At 38.8% G+C, this 17,009-nt stretch overlaps 1 protein-coding gene across 1 annotated transcript in view; it reads right to left on the reverse strand.

Annotated features, from left to right (window-relative positions):
- The window catches only part of dpp (decapentaplegic morphogen), a 51,188-nt gene that overhangs the window by 12,676 nt on the left and 21,503 nt on the right, over window positions 1-17,009 (reverse strand). The window lies entirely within an intron of this gene.

A 17,009-nucleotide genomic window follows, 5' to 3' on the forward strand; every position in this document is an offset into this window, starting at 1 on the left:
CTCGCAATGCGAGGCGCACAGAATTCCTGGGGCCAGGGCCAGCCAGGGAGGGCCCATGCCAGATCGTGATCGTTGCCGATACGACACGGCACCAGGTGCGAGCGAGAGGCAATGAACACTTTTTAGTGCACACACACACGCACACACACACACACACATGCAGAGAGAAGCACTTGAGTGTGTGTGCGTGTGTGTGTTTAGGTAACGAAATCCTTAACAACAAACACAAAATGAAATCAAAAAGTCAAGAATTAGTATAATTTTATTGGTTGGCAAGAGGTAAAAGCAGCAGGGCCGAAATGGAATGACACTGGCCATCTCGCTCCCACTCACACGGCTGAATGGAGCTAGCTACCAATACAAATGCAAACAGTTAAATGCATTTCAACTGCCTTTTGCCCTTCCCTTCTGCCTCTGCCTCCGCCTCGGCCACTGCCTCTGCCTCTGCCTCTGCCTCCGGCTTTGCCTTTCGCCCGTTGTTTGTGGAGATGACTTGACACACCCGCGACTCGAGGCAGCCAAAGTGACTGCCACAAAAGGTTGCAGCAGACCTCGTTTGCCATCGTCGTCGTTGTTGTTGTTGTTATTATTGTTGTTGTTGGCCAGCAGGTGCTGCAAGCCAGCCAAAACGACGCTGGCCAACTTGGCCCTGGGTAGGTGGAGCCGCCTGTGCCTTTGCCTTGCCTTTGCCTTGAACTGAGCCGTCGACTACTTTTTGTCTTGGCTGCTTTTTCTCTCTTTTGGCCACAGCAAATGCGGTTTCTTAATGGATTTCAGAGTTGGAAAACGGACAACTAATAAATATTTACTATTTTCTGTGCATGTAATCCTACAAGCTCTTCATGTATTTATGTTGCTTTTTATATCCCATTATCTTTGACGTATCTAAATTGTTGTTGTTGAGTAATGAAGTCAAGAAGGGGACTGAGTGGTTGATTAGCAATGATAATTGAACATAATTGATATTGTCATTACTATTATGGTTATCAAAATCATAGATATTGTCATTGTCATTGTCATTGTCATTGTCATTGTCATTGTCATTGTCATTGTCATTGTCATTGTCATTGTCATTGTCATTGTATTGTCATTGTCATTGTCATTGTCATTGTCATTGTCATTGTCATTGTCATTGTCATTGTCATTGTCATTGTCATTGTCATTGTCATTGTCATTGTCATTGTCATTGTCATTGTCATTGTCATTGTCATTGTCATTGTCATTGTCATTGTCATTGTCATTGTCATTGTCATTGTCATTGTCATTGTCATTGTCATTGTCATTGCATTGTCATTGTCATTGTCATTGTCATTGTCATTGTCATTGTCATTGTCATTGTCATTGTCATTGTCATTGTCATTGTCATTGTCATTGTCATTGTCATTGTCATTGTCATTGTCATTGTCATTGTCATTGTCATTGTCATTGTCATTGTCATTGTTATTGTCATTGTCATTGTTATTGTCATTGTCATTGTCATTGGCAACTAGGTTTATGCAATCCTAGGAGCGTTATCTATTTAGAATTTATGAAGCTAACCTCCCTAAATTGTAGCTATATCTAGCGCAGTAACATTGATCTGCTTAAGTGCATTACTTACACACACATGCAGTTTCTTTCTCTGTGTGTGTGTGAGGCACTCGCTTTGTGTCTTGTAAATCTTTTTCAGCCTCGTGTCTTGTTTTATATCTTTTGTTGCATCTTTTTCCTGTACATATGCTGCAACTGCAAAGCTGACTACGTGTCCAGGGTCCAGTGTCCAGTGTCCATTGGCGTCGCTAATGATCGCGACGTCTGGCAACTTAAGCGTTGCCAGACATTCTGGCTTTGCTGCTTCTGCTGCTGCTGCTGCTGCTGGTGTTGCTTCGAGGCTCTCTCGGGGCGTCTGGCGCCAAAGGCTGCTTAAGTAGCTGCTGGGCATTGTTCGCGCTATTGTCCTGGCTGCACTTGACGTTGTCTGTGGTCAGCCGGGCGAGCATCAAATTTCCGCAGACAGATCTATGACCAAGCCGGAAGAGATGACAATGCAGCGCTCACAAATCGAGACGAAAGGCAAAGGCAAGAAAAATAACGAGAGAAAGACAACAAAAAAGAAAAAGCCGACGCTGGCTGTGTTGAAATGACGACGCGTTGGCTGCAGCGCGTTGGCTGAGTGGTGCCAGTGGTGCTGGTGGTGTTGGTGGTGCTGATGGTGCCGGCAGCGCTGCTGGTGCTGGTGTGATTCATGCCGATTGGCGGATGAGCCAGCAAGAAGAAGCACGCGCAGAAGGCGGCTCCAAAAACGCGCGAGATCCTTTTGTATGTTAATCGCAGCCAACACGTAGACGCCCTTGCCACAACTGAGTGAGTGTGTGTGTGAGAGTGTGTGTGTGTGTGTTTCGCTGCTCCTCCTCGTTTTTTGTGTTACTGCTTCGTTTCAACTTGTTATGCCTCTCTCTGTGCCTCTGTGCCAGTCCACTCTCACTGCATTCGACAGATAAACAGATACTTTGCCTGTCGATCTTCCTTCTGCTGACTTCGTTCTTCTGTCTCGCATTGTCGGCGCTCAACTTTTAATGGCATTTAATTACCTTTTGCCTGGTGTATGTTCTTTGATACCCTGTAAACGTTTCTAAAGAGCGGGCTTGATTTACAGGTCGTGAATCGATATTAATCAACTTCCAAACGTTTTTTGTTTTCACATATTCCTAAGCTAAATTAATTTTTATTTCAGTTGATCGATATATCGGCATTCTTTGATTTAATTTTTAGCATATCATACACATACCAAATGGTATATACATATCCATACTATTTTCTTTAAACTATCGATTTATTTCAGCTACTCATGTAAATCGATATTACACAAACTTCCTTAGATAGCTGCCTATATCTAGTTTTTGCTATCAACTACAGTAAGCATAAGTTATCCATAGCAAAGACCTGGAGCAATAATCGATAGTTATCGATGTTGAGCAGTTACTATTATGTGATATAGCTGTCTGATCAAATCCTAACAGGGTATCTTTCGCTGCATCAGTCTCTTCCGCTGCACACTTAACTCGCTTTACTTTTTGCCTATCTCACGCCCTTACGTGGTATTGGACCACCTGAAACTGAGGTCCAGTCACAACAGCGCGGCCCGTACCAAAAAATTCTCATTAAACATTTCGTACCCTCGGCCTATCTGCAGATACCATCGGAAATTCGCTGCAGCCCGGCTCTTGGCCCACACGGATCGAAGCGCCGGCGCTACTTTCACTCCCAAAAACCCGACAACTGTTGCAGTTAGAGCAACAACTGTTGCAACAACAGCGGCAACTAAAGGGATACATTATCAGGCTGCAGGACGAAGGCTGAAGGATTCGGCTTTGGCTTCACAGTCGCAGCTTCATTTATCAAGTGCCGACCCGGACGCGTGTGTCATTTATAAAGTATCCTTGGCAGGCTAAGCAGAGGCCTGGGCAAATGGAAAATGGAAAACGGAAAATTAGGAAAAGGACTTGACACAGTTTGGCTTGGCTTGGCGCACAGCAGGACTTTCAGACAGTTTCTGATCCTTTTCTATTTTTTGCCAACGCAACGGGGGCGTGCGATAATTGCTCTCAGGCCAGAACACAGAGAGAATGCAAGAGAAAGAGAGATAGAGAGAGATAGATTGAATTGGAGACAACCGACAATAGGATTAGTCTAAAGTTGACTAAGTGAAGAAAAGGACAGAAAGTGAGAGAGAGAGGTAGGCTGAGCACTCACTTATAGGCAGAACGAAAATTTGTCATATGTGATTATTATTTCAGCTCCAAGCTCTAATAACTTAGATATGATATAACTGTATCAAGGTTTCAATAAATTTTTATTATTCATTATTATGAGTTTCTCATCGCGGCCTGTTCAAGTGCACAACCTAATACCCTTGTTTCTCTATAAAATATTGAATTAAGTGCGATATAATATAGCCAATAAAACTATTGAGAATCAACGTCTGCAGCTGTACAGCTGTAGAAATTTCCAGAATTATATTTTTGTGCACCTGTTCAACTATTTATATGGAACGAAACCCACTCTATAAGTCTAAGTTCCAAACGGTTTTACATTCACTAATCTATCTGTCTCATTGCCATCATGCCAAATGTAGCTGTATTAGCTCTAACTATGTGATGAGTTGGAAATATGCAAAACTTATCTGTGTCTATATCTCATTGTAATTTGAGATGTATTTATCTTTTTCCTTTATCCATATATTTTCGCTCTTTACATTCATTCTTTATTAATGGGGTTACTAATGAATCGTATTATCTTATAAATCCTAAACTAAGTATACTACAGTTATACAACTGAATCCTTGTGTCAAGACAAATAAATCTATACTTATTTTTATATGCTAAAGGTATCTTTATCTGAAGGTCACACGAAATCTATCTTATTGATGTAGAGAATATACAGATTTCTTTTATAAGGCAAAAATGCATCTGCATGCCTTTGCTTTGCTGAAAGTATCTGTACCAAGAACAATCTGTTTGCTTGACAAGATAAATTGTATATCTTTCTCTCAAGGAAAATGTAATTAGATACATTGATTTGCCAGATTAAATGAATATGTGTCGAATGGTTAAAAAAAGTTCATCTTTTTGGTTGGTTGCTCTTTCTCTGCTGCCGGATAAAAAATAAAGCAATGCAGGTAGTATATAGTATCCGTATATCATAGGCACTGAAAATGTATCTATATCTATCCAACTATACAGAAAACTGTCAGGCACTACATCACTTTTCCAAGCAACTACAATGTGATTTAAGATGTCAGCTAGACATGATATAAATATTTCTAGAGCTATACATAAAGTATCTGTATTCAAACTCTATATGTAAGTTATTCCAAATATATATATATCTATATATATATATATCGCACAAGCTGCTTCTGTATCTAACTAGACGAATTGTATCCATACAGGAATTATCTTTGCTCTTTATCTTTACTCACACAAACGCAAATATAAACTAGATATTTATATATATATATCAGCCTGTGTAACTGTAAGATGTATCTCAATATTTAGCCAGACTGTATATGCTTGTATCTATATCTTTTTAGCCAGACCAAATGTATCTGCATCTGGTTTACTGTAAAGTCGCCAGCTAATCAATTATCGCAGCAGCCGAAGAACAAAAGTTGGCAAACAATGCGACTGGCACGTGGACAACACAGCGACAGCGCCTTTCACTGCCACCGCTTGATGGAAAGGTGACAGTCAGAGGCTGAGACAGAGGCTCGCCTGCGTCTCTCGACGCAGAAAACATAAGAAGAGGAACAAAAGCAGCCGCAAGAGCAGCCAGGAGCAGGAGGCGATCGAGTTTGAGATGAAGACGAGGGCAATTGTTGTTCGACTGGATCGATTGTGGCTTGGCTTTTGTTCAATTAAAACGTTATTATTGTGTTGATTGACTGATTGACTGACTGGCTGACTGGCTGACTGACTGACTGACTGGCTGTCTGACGACGTTGGCAACTGGCAACTTGCAACTGGCAACTGGCAACTGGCAGCGGGCAACTGGGGACTCAAAGTCTAAGTCTGCGTTTTGTGAAAGCTGATCCTGGGCTGGAAAAACGTTTTGTTAGCCCGAACGCAGTTCTTTCAATGTAATTTGATGCTGATGCACGTACCCGCCTCGTCCGCATCTTGTTGTCATTGTTGTTCCGTCTGTGCGTCTGTCTGAAAACGGTTTTGTTTGTTGTTTGTTTATGCCCAAAGAGCCAGCCATTAGAGCCGGACAATGCGTGTAATGCGTTGATTTATGCATTCGAGAACAGAGCGAACGGAGCGCGTAACTCAATACAGCCAACCCCATATAATATCAATAGAGATAACCCATATAAATGTTACCAAAATATATGTCTTGGCCTTTTTTATTAGCGCCACTTGGTAATTGTTCTCTATGGGGAGAGACAGTGAGAGCCGGGGGAGGAGGGCCAGCGGGTGGCTCCCCCCCAACCCACTGCACAGTTCAAGTCCAAGTTTGAAGTCTTTGGCCATCTGGGCAATTCACCGATGGGAAACAGTTTGGATTCGAATTAACACAGCGGGAGCGGCCCGCATGTGCATTAAAAGTCAATTGCAATTAAGTTTTATTTCATTCGTTCGGCTCCTTCGATGCCTCCGCCTCCTCCATTCTAGCTGCAGCCTCTCTCTCGCTCTCTCTCTCCCTCTCTCCTATGCATGTGTGAAAATATCAAAGGTGGATCTTGACTGCGGCCACCACAGTTCAAGTGGTTACAAATCAAATTGTGTTCGCTGGGCTAGCGCCATCGATAAAACTTAATGGCCGCCATAACTGTTAGTCCTAATGGAGTGCAGTTACACGGCCGTGCACTGAGAGAAATTGCGCTCACTTCAAGTGAATCAAAGGCAGACCTGAAGAAATATTAAAGGAGACAATCTTAAATGATAATCTGAATACTTCAGCTGGAGTTGAAGAAAAACACTTTAACGACATTTTTTCTAGTTGACGAAGAATATTGTTTTAATCGATTCAAAATTGATGCAACATTTAGTATTGATATTTTTCATAATACAACTGAATCCCTTATTGAATAATTTAATCATTGAATTTTTAATATTTATTATTTTTTCTCATTTGTATTTGTTAATATGCTTTAATGCTTTATATCGATATAAAATATTTACCACTTGAATTCTCATTTTCTTCAACATTTGTACACACTTGATGATATCAGAGTATATTAGAAAAAAATGAATAGGAATTCATTGGAAAGAAAAATATGAATTCGATTTCCTTTTCAGATCATCTGCTGGACTGGCCAAAATATTTTACCCCATTATGTTAGGGATTTCCCAATTCCTTTCTTCTGTTTACTCTCACTTTCGTTCTAATCTGTTTTCATATTTTAAATAATTTGATTGTTTATTTTATTTACATTTAAGATTCTTTAGAATTATTATTGTATGTTATGTTAACATCATTTACTATATTGGGCCTGGAGCCAGGAAATCAGAGACTTCCTTCTTATGGGTCAGTTTATTATATTATTATAATGTTATATCTATGATTTCTTGATGTTTACTGAATTAAGATGAAATGTAATAAATAAATAGTAATAGTAATAAATGTAAAATAAATTAGCTCAAATCTAAAAAAAAAATATTTTGTAGATACATTTAATAGATTAATTACTCCACATTTATTATTTAAATGAAATTTTAAAAATTTTTCATTGATAAAAATTCAAACTCTCTCCCAAAATTTCTCTCAGTGCACCCATACCTGATTCGAATGCAGATTGAAATACAGATTTGTGATTTCGATTTCGGTTTCGACTTCGAGATTCGGCAATTGCCGCATTCAAGACATTCAAATTTATTACTAATTGGGTGCGAATTGGCGGCAAATGGTTGTTGCTGCTGCTAGTTGCTGTTGTTGTTGTTGTTGTTGCTGCTGCTGCTGCTGCTGCTGCTGCTGCCGTTGTTGGCTGTGAGTGCAGCATGCAACATAATCGAAACGGGTGCTAATTGATAGGCCTTTGATCTGAGGCCAGCTCACGCTCACTCGCTATTCACTATTTATTTACGGCAATTGTTAGCCCAACAACAACAACAGAAACAACAACAACCGAAAATCGGGAGCATAAAACAAACAAATCGTAGAGAGACAGACAGCACTTTATGTAATCGGCCATTCAGTATAGTTTCAGCTCTTGTTTAACCATTTCATGCTCATCTCTTCTCATCTCATCTCATTTCATTTCATCTCATTTGTTTGGTGGGCTGTTAGCTGCACATCAAAATCATCATTAGCACTGCAACTGCAACTGCAACGGCAACGGCAATTGTAACGGCAACTGCAACGGCAACTCAGAATGTCAAGTGCCACAGGGGAAACATCAAATTTTATGATTTCATAAATATTTGGCGCCTGCCATCGGCAACATTAACATCATCATCAACATTATCATCAGCATCATCATCAAGTGAATGTTGCAATGTTGTTTATATAAACTTTCCAAAGAACACGCAGCACATTAATTTACATTGTCTTCGCACAAGCGTAAACATGCTTGCAGCCACTGTAAATACACCCCCTCTATCTCCATCTCTCTCTGCCACTGCCCTCTGCCCCTCTCACTCACTCTCTGTACATTCTCGTTGTAATCGTTGGCGCAATTATCGACACTTACATCAATGTTGCTCAATATTTATTGTCGATATTTTGATTTCTTCTGCTTTATTAATTTAATTGCCCGCTTATTGTGTGAGCATTCACATATATAGACACACACACACACACGCGCATATATATATATTGTAGTTCGTATAGCTCCTTTAGTTTCGTTCACGTGTGCGCCTCAAGTCCATTGCAGCCATCTGGCTGTAAAAATTAATCAAGTGCGTTTTAAGTTCAATTTTCATTCGAATTGGCATTCATAGACATTGCCCAAATGTCTGTGCCAATGCATTGCGCAGTGTTGCAAATGCGGTGCTAAGAATTCAGTGCCAGTGTTGCAAGTGCCACTGAGGGTTTGGCATTCATTCCTATGAATAAGGCTAGGATTGGAATAAGATTTGGATTTTTCTATAGTATTTTGTATGGCAGTCAGAATAGATCAGAAGAGAGACATATAATAAATATTTAAATAGAAATAAGTTTTGAAATGTATAAAGTTTATATTACTTCCACATTTAAAATAAATTTTATTTTTATTATTTAATTAATTATAATAAAATTATATTAATTATAATTATAATTATATTTAACTTTATATAATTAATTAATTAATTTTAATTTTTGCCACTTTATTGATTTATTCTCAAATAAAAATGGTTAATTTTTTAGATTTAATTAACCTTTCAGGAAAACTAAAATTATAAGTATAATTAATTATATATAATAAATTAATAAATTTTTATTTTTGCCACTTTATTGATCTATTCTCATATAAAAAGTACTTATTTTTAAGATTTAATTAACCTTTTAGGTAAACTAAAACTTAAAAAACAAAATTGTAAAAATAAAATAAAAAATAAAAAAAAATAAAAATTAAAAAAAAAAAATATTAAAAATAAAATTAAAATATATAAATATATTTTCATTTATATTTATATATTTATTTTATTTTCTTTACTCATTATTTTCGTTTCCTATCTATCCATAGGACGGTCAGCAAATTGTATATATCTATATATAATATTATTTATTTAAGATTATTTATTTCCAATCACAATGAAACGTGCTGCAAACTGTTGAAGCCTTTTTCGTCTTCTTCTTCTTCATGGCTGGCACATACCAGACCCCATTAGACAGGAAGTAGTTGCCATGAGGCGTCTTCGGGCTGAGTTAGCAGTCAATAAAGTAAGTTACGGATGCAGCACGCATCTGTTTAAGCCAGACCAGGCAGATGCAATAGATCCGCCAACTTTAGTGGCGAATTGAAGAGATGCTGCAGTCAGCTCATAAAAAGCTAAACTCGCGCAAAATCCAAACAAATCTTGCAGCATATCCATTAAGTAGGAGAACAGATCTAGAGAGCGGGGGGAGGGAGACACAGGTGGAGTGCCAACATTGTTGCCAATTGGCTGTTGCCAAGATGATAAAATCATTTGAGAATCTGTCAACTTGTCGCCATAAATTCACGCCCAACCACAAAAAACCAGAAGTCCGATAGAGATAAAGAGAGAGAGAGAGGGAGAGACAGGGGAATGCAGGGAGCTCTGCGCTAGAGAAATCTTGGGAAAATGTTGAGAAATAGTTTACATAGAACTCGGTAGTCGTAATTTGTAAACAAAATTATTGCAGCGATTGCCAAATTAAGTGCAAACCGCAAAACTGAAATTCAATTTGCAATTTTGTTTGTTTGTTTAACTCGCTGCTGTTGTTGTTGTTGTTGTTGTTGCTGCTGCTGCTGCCGCTGCCGCTGCTGTTGCTGTTGGTTGAGATACTTATGCGGTCTAGAGATGTTTTTTTGTTGCTATTTATAGTTGGGGCACGAAAATCTGCAAATGTTGTGGCAGCCAGTTGTGCGGCTGTTTATTTATAAGCGCATGTTTGACATTGAAAGTAATTTATAAACTTTTGCACAGCACAATTTATGAAGTGCCTGCCCCTGCCACGCCTCCATACTCTATTGCCCACTGTGGCTCATTATGAATGCAATTGCGTTGCAGCAGATGTTGCACAGCATTTAACTGTAGACCAAAAATGGTTAAAGCCATTCATTGACGACGACGACGACGACGACGACAGAAGCTGTTGGCCAAAGAAGCCGCCTGATTGATCAGTATGCAACATGCTTGAGCAGCCGCAATGTTGCCGCAACAATGTGGCCAAAGCAATTGTTGCTGCTGCTGCTGCTGCTGCTGCTACAAGATGTTGCCAGCTGGCATCTTGTAATGCAACGCATCACAATGAACGTGGCTTTTACAGTGAATGGCTAGCTGGCTGACTGCCTGAGTGGCTGAGTGGCTGACTGGCCCATGGCTCCAATTCCAATACCAATGCCAATACCAATACCAATGCCAATACCAATTGCAATTCTCTGTGCCCACAGTGCGTATGAATGGACGAGTCTCGAGTCGCGAGTCGCGAGTCGCGAGTCAACGTCATCTGCTCCTCTAATTTCGCATGCGCAGTCGCGCAGCTTCGCCTCATTGCCAGATCGCGTGCATTGCACATATATGGCAAACGGGCGCGCATGGCGCACGTTTTAATTAGGATAATGAGTTGTTTCCGGGCCAACATCAACAGACGCACTGCAGCTCCATTGACTAGACTCCAGCAGCAGCAGCAGCCCAAGCTCCATAAAAGGCTCTGAGGCGCTGCCTGTTGCCTGTGCTGGCTGTGCTGGCTGTGGAATTACAAATCATTGTTGGTTTTAATTAAAAATTAATAAATTTATGAGTTGCCATCGCATTAGCCATGCCAATTGACTGGCCAACAACTGCGGCCAACTGCTGCCAGCTGCCACTCAGCCCTTGATTTATGACTTGTTGCTGCTGTGGCATGCCACAACTACAGCTCAGCCGCATAGACGCGCAGGCGTCGCCTCGTTCTCTCTAGGCTAAAGGCCAAGTCCTGCCACACACACACAAACACACACACACACAGTCGCACACGCACTTCAAGCAGCGCCGACAACTGCAGCTGAGTGATGCGCCCTTCGGCCACGACAGTTGACTAATTACTTTGACTAAACAATGAAACGAACCCCTATTTTTGTGGCTACAAAAGTGCTAGACTAGCTAGACTAACTCCACAGTAATCAGTCGATAACAGCGACTAAGCATAGAATAGTAAATACAAAGTTTGCCTAATTCTTAATATTAATACTGATTTGCAATTATGAAAGTATGACCACTCGCTTTTAGATACAATTAAAATCCTCAAGAATTCATGATTAATAATATGGATTCATTAATGAATATTTAAATATAAATATAAATATATTTAATTTTAATATATTCGATTCATTAGTAAATATTGAGTAAACATAAATATACAGATTTATTAACTTTTTTTTTTATTCATATATTACCTATTCATTAAGTAAATCCTTAATATAAATATCAATTAATAAAAAATATAGTTATCCTAAAATATTAATTACTCGAATATAATAATTATATATGGCCATTATCCATTTCTTTTGGCGTGTGCACACCTTGGGGTTTTTATTTTTATTTAATTACTAGCTGGCCCGGCAAACGTTGCATTGCCCTATCCATTATTTCTAGGTATAAAATTGTTGAAAGCTATGTTGTTCAGGTTGGGATACGCTCTGATTAATTTATTAATCGGATTTTCATTTAAGCACCTTGTGGTAAACGACATTCTTCGTACAATTGACCATGAGAAAAACACGCATTTTCTAGATTGAGGCCACAAATAGTCAAAGATTGGCCCTGTGACTTGTTGATCGTCATGGCGAAGGCAAGACGAAGCGGGAATTGAATTCGTTTAAACTCAAAGGGCATATCTGTTGGGATCATCGGAATCCTAGTAATAAGAACTTCATCTTTAAATTTTCCTTTGAGTATCGACACGTGAATCACATTGCTCATCAGTTTTCTTATCACCAAACGCGTTCCATTGCACAGTTTTGGTTGGTTTAAATTTCTAAGCATGCCAATCTTGGAGAATTGCTCTTTTCATAGCTGTGTTCATTTCTTGACGCCGGTCAAGTTGTTCTTCCATATTGCCCATGAAGTATATTTGCAAGAATTTGTGCTGTGCATCTTCAATAGGTTGCAATGATCCAATGCGATGGCCACTCTGGCCTTGAATCTTTAAATTCAAAGCCATAGTTATAGTTAGATTTACAAACACTTTTTACAGAAATCTAACAAACTACATTATTCCAAACATTTTTTTTTTTTTTTTTTTTTTTTTTGTCAGTCATAGAAAATAAAATTTTTAACGTAAATTACCTTAAATGTCGGATTATATCCGTATCCAATAATTTCCACCCCAAATGTCATTTGGAAACAGGCATTGTATCTTTGAGTGTTCGCTAGAAAATGTTGTGATTGTAGTGTTTCGCCATAAAGCAGGGAACGCAATGGCTCTGGTGGCGGGACCACTAATGGCAATGTCACTTTACCACTAAGGCAGCACAAACCGGGCGTTTCACCAGCAAACTTCAATGCGCCACAATGCTGGCAAACAACGTCCATTGGACCAATGCAAACTAAACGATTCAAGCTGTAGTCAATGGTACAATCATATCGAAACGCTGCTCGATTCAAATCAATCCTTGAACCATTTCTTATTGCCGTTTCACGGGCTGCCTCTCTTTGAGAAGCACGAATTAAGGCCCTTCTTTGCTGGGTACTAACGCGGCGCCTTTCTCGTTCTTCGTCAGATAATTGACTCGCGGTATTCCGTAGCCTAATTGCATTATGGGTCCGCTGGGAAAGATTAGATCTTCTAGGACGCGGCATTTTCATTAATAGTAATACTGAATATGCACAATCGCACAAAACCACATAAAATATCGAGAAATCGAGAAATATAAATAAAAATTATTTACAAAAATAATGTCGAGAAATACAAATATAAATTATTTACAAAAATAATGTCTGAGAAAAACAAATTCAACAATACCTACCTGAACTTTCGAGATATTTTGCTTTTGTCCGTATGCGTATTGTTTTTCAAAATTTTTTTTTTTAACAAATGTGCTTTTTTATGAATAGTCAGGTTCGCCTGAGGCTGTGCCGTAGACTGACTGACTACATTTGTTTATTTACTTCTACACTATTGTCAAAACTGTCACTGTTACCAAGCCTACTGGGTATAAAAAAAATTTGAACATTTGGGGAAAAAACCGCGTTTTTCAAGTATTCGGCAAATTTTTTCAGTATTTTTAAGACCCTATACTAAACTCGTTGCGGAGACAAATCCAACAAATCAAAAACCATGAAAATTGGTTCAGCCCAAATCAAGTTATAAGCAGTCTTCACTTTTACACAACTTTCTTTTATATATATAGATTTACAAAGCTAAAAACTTGTTGTATGTATTAATTGCCCAAGCTTTAACAATGTTAACTCTAAAATGATATATCTATGTGTGTAAGCCAATTAATCAATAAATCATTTATAATACACATTAGTAAATAGAGCAATTCATTTACAAATTATATAGCATGCTCTCCTGATATAAATAAAAAAGTAAATTTATATATATCGATAAATTTCTATCTTAGTGATATAATTTATTTATTAACTTTTTGTTAAAATTTTGTTATTTATTTTTATTTATTATTTTTTTACTCTATTACCTATTACTTTATTTACTACTGTAGTATTTGTGCGACAACAAGCCTTGCACAAATATTTAAATCGCTTGTTATCGATAGTTAATCGATAGCTCGCCTGCCAGCAAATGAGCCGCAACAATTAATTAGTGACGATTGGCTGATTCCTTCAGGTTTCCCGATAAATTTGTAATTAGCATGTGACTTTTAGCACACACTCAACTCTGTTTGTGTGTGTGTGTGTTTATATTTGGGTGTGTGCGTGTGTGTGTGTGTGGCAGCAACAACGTCGGTGGGCTGGCAACGCGGCGAGCCGCTCGATGAGTTATTGTGCGCTGGACGCCCAAACAAATACCAAATATTAACGCAGCGCATTTCAACGCGCTTGTCGCCCGGCGCTAAGTTCTCGCCGATCGATAGATCCCAGCGAGCTGGCCGACCTATCGATCTGGGCGAGCGAGCTGAAGGATCGCTCGGAGCCACTCAGCTCCGCTGATGTTGTTTAATTGCCTGGCTGACAGACGCACGCATGTCAGGCGAGTGCCACAGAATCAAAGCGAATATTGCAGGCGGCCCGCAAATAGATACAAGAGACGAGAAATAAGAGACAAGATACAGCAGCAGCAGATGCAGATACTTATAGTAGTTGTTGTTCTCCTTGTCGTTGTCGTTGTTGTTGTTGCTGCGTTTGCGTTAATTTTTTGTTTATTAGGCGGTAAATATCAAAGTTGAGCATAAATCAAATTCCAGATACAGCCATAGCTATAGCTATAGCTAGAGATACAGCTACAGGTATAGATACAGGTACAGATACAGCTACAGCTACAGGTACATATCTGTATGTAGATACAGCCAGAGCTTGTTGTTCTTGCATTTGTTGTTGTTCTCTAAACTTTTTAATTTTCGGCTGCGTTAATTTGTACGCTCCACAAAATGCAACTTGTATCTTGTATCTCACGGTCTGTTTGTTTGTTTGTTGTATCTGTATCAGTATTTGTATCTGTAGCTGTAGTAGCTGCTGGCGTTTCTGTTTGTTTGTTCACGTTGTAGCTGGGCCTACGTTCACTGTGGCTTTTCTATCTCTCTCTCTCTCTATCTCCCTCTCTCTCTGTCTCTTAGTCTTTTCGGTTTCTGTTTAGTTTCAATAACCATTTTCTAATTAACACAAAACGCGTGTTTTTCACGTTAATTAATACAAAACTTTTTATCAATATTTGCAATAAAAATCAATCAGCAGCATTTGCAATTAATCAACATCAAAAGGCGGCAACAGGTCCCAGCTCGCTCGGCAGACCCCAAAATATACACAGCGAATCTTGTTATAAGTAGCTACAGCTAATGGCTATATCTAGAGCCCAATTCGTATCTGATAGATACACAGATACAATTAGCAACAGGCAAAACAACTTGGAGCATTCGGGTGTAACCGACTGTGCGCCATACTCGCTCACAGCTGAAGTGAATCAAAGATGAATAGATGCATATAGTCAGTTATATATCCCTAGGAATATATACATATATTTGACTCGATCTATAGAGTAGATCACATCTATCTTCATTCTTCTGGATTAGTTATGCCACGCCCACATTGAGCTTACAAATGAGCAATTGATAGCAGAGATATATTAATTCTAGATCGATTCTAGGAGTATAGAAAGAGAATCTGAAGCCTTTATAAGACTTAACTTCCGAATTTCAGTCTAAATCAAGTGATAATAATTCGAGTAACTTCACAGCGAACGAAAGCAAATATACCCCTTTTGTTTTGGCCAACTCGTATAGCCAGAACTTAAAAGCAACAACAATTAAATATGGCCAACAAGTTGCTGCCACGCGTATTCATTTTGGGCATTTTCCGTGGAAAATCGTTTGTAGTTTGGTGCTTGATTGTGACCTTTGATTTCGTTCGCTTCGCTTTCGATTCCCGTTCCAGGTATTGCCTCAGTCTATATTGTTATATAAGCAATGGCCTGTGGCTTTCAAGTACATTTAAATTATTATCGGAATCGCGATTCGAATGAATATTTTGTGAATACATTTGCGAAGAGATTTTCACGAAATTTACGAGTATTCAATCAACCTTGTCCGCTTGCCAGAGATTCTGTCTAGCACAATGTAGTCTGATCTGAATTATGGCCAGAGCTTCTCATGTTTATTTTCACTTAGATTATTTATGTTTGCTCCGCGTAGAGCGCCGAGTGCCGAAGGTTACCCAAGAAGTGTTTCATGTTAGAACTTACGATATTGCCAACATATATACGATATATAGAGTCCATGGCTCCATTACCAAACCAAACGCAAGAAACTAGCCTGAAGTTACTTTGCCCCGAAACATAAAGGCATAAATTTTCGAATTGCTTAATCACTTATGAAACGATTTTGCAATCGAATTTCGGACTGATATAAAGTATTGCCTGGTATAGTATTAGTTTAACATATAAGAAAGATTTCTTCTATCGAAAAAAAAAAACAAAAAAAACAGAAGACTACTAGGATTTACATAAAAATCTGTAATGATCTTAAAAGTAGATATTTAATTAAATATCTTGAGGTGAAAGTATGAATAGACTTGATCTAACTTTCTTAAGTTCTAGATTGAAGCAAACAGTTGAAGTTGAAAAGGTATAGATTGAACATGGAGTATTGTATATTTAAGATTGAAGACTGAAAGTTAGAAATTGTGGAGAGAAAACATAAGTCAAAGTATGTGCTGAAGATTGAAGACTGAATCGACTATTAAAGATTCAGAGACATAAAGACATGGAGAGCTCTCTATATAAGAAAAATGCTAAGAAATAAAAATTGAAATCTGAAGATTGAAGATTGAACAACTTTATATCATCATGACGTGCTGAAATAATACACAATATATATAAGACTTAATTATTTTAAAGTTCAACCATATTTTATGCAATTTTAGCTCATTCATTCTTGACATTTAGCCGATGAAATGCAAAAGTTGAGAATCGCCGATCGGAGCGGAACGGAATGGCTTGGTCTGGTTTAGTTAGTCAGTTCTGGCTGACCATTAACAGTGGAGCGTTGAAATCAAACCAAGTGCATTAATTTATTACAGAGCAAGCAGATTGCCACGCAAATCAATGCAATTTACGGGCCATGAGAAAAAATACAAAAGGCGGTGCTCGGCTCGGCGTCTGCCTGGATGGCATTATCAATACAATTTGTGCGTTACGCCTGAGCGCGCAGCGCTCCAGACAGCACCGCCTCAGCACCACCTCAGCGCCAACTCATCGCCACCTCAGCA

Source organism: Drosophila arizonae, chromosome 3, assembly GCF_054131065.1.
Source record: "Drosophila arizonae isolate 15081-1271.41 chromosome 3, UAZ_ARI_1.0, whole genome shotgun sequence".
In the NCBI taxonomy this organism is placed as follows: domain Eukaryota; kingdom Metazoa; phylum Arthropoda; class Insecta; order Diptera; family Drosophilidae; genus Drosophila; species Drosophila arizonae.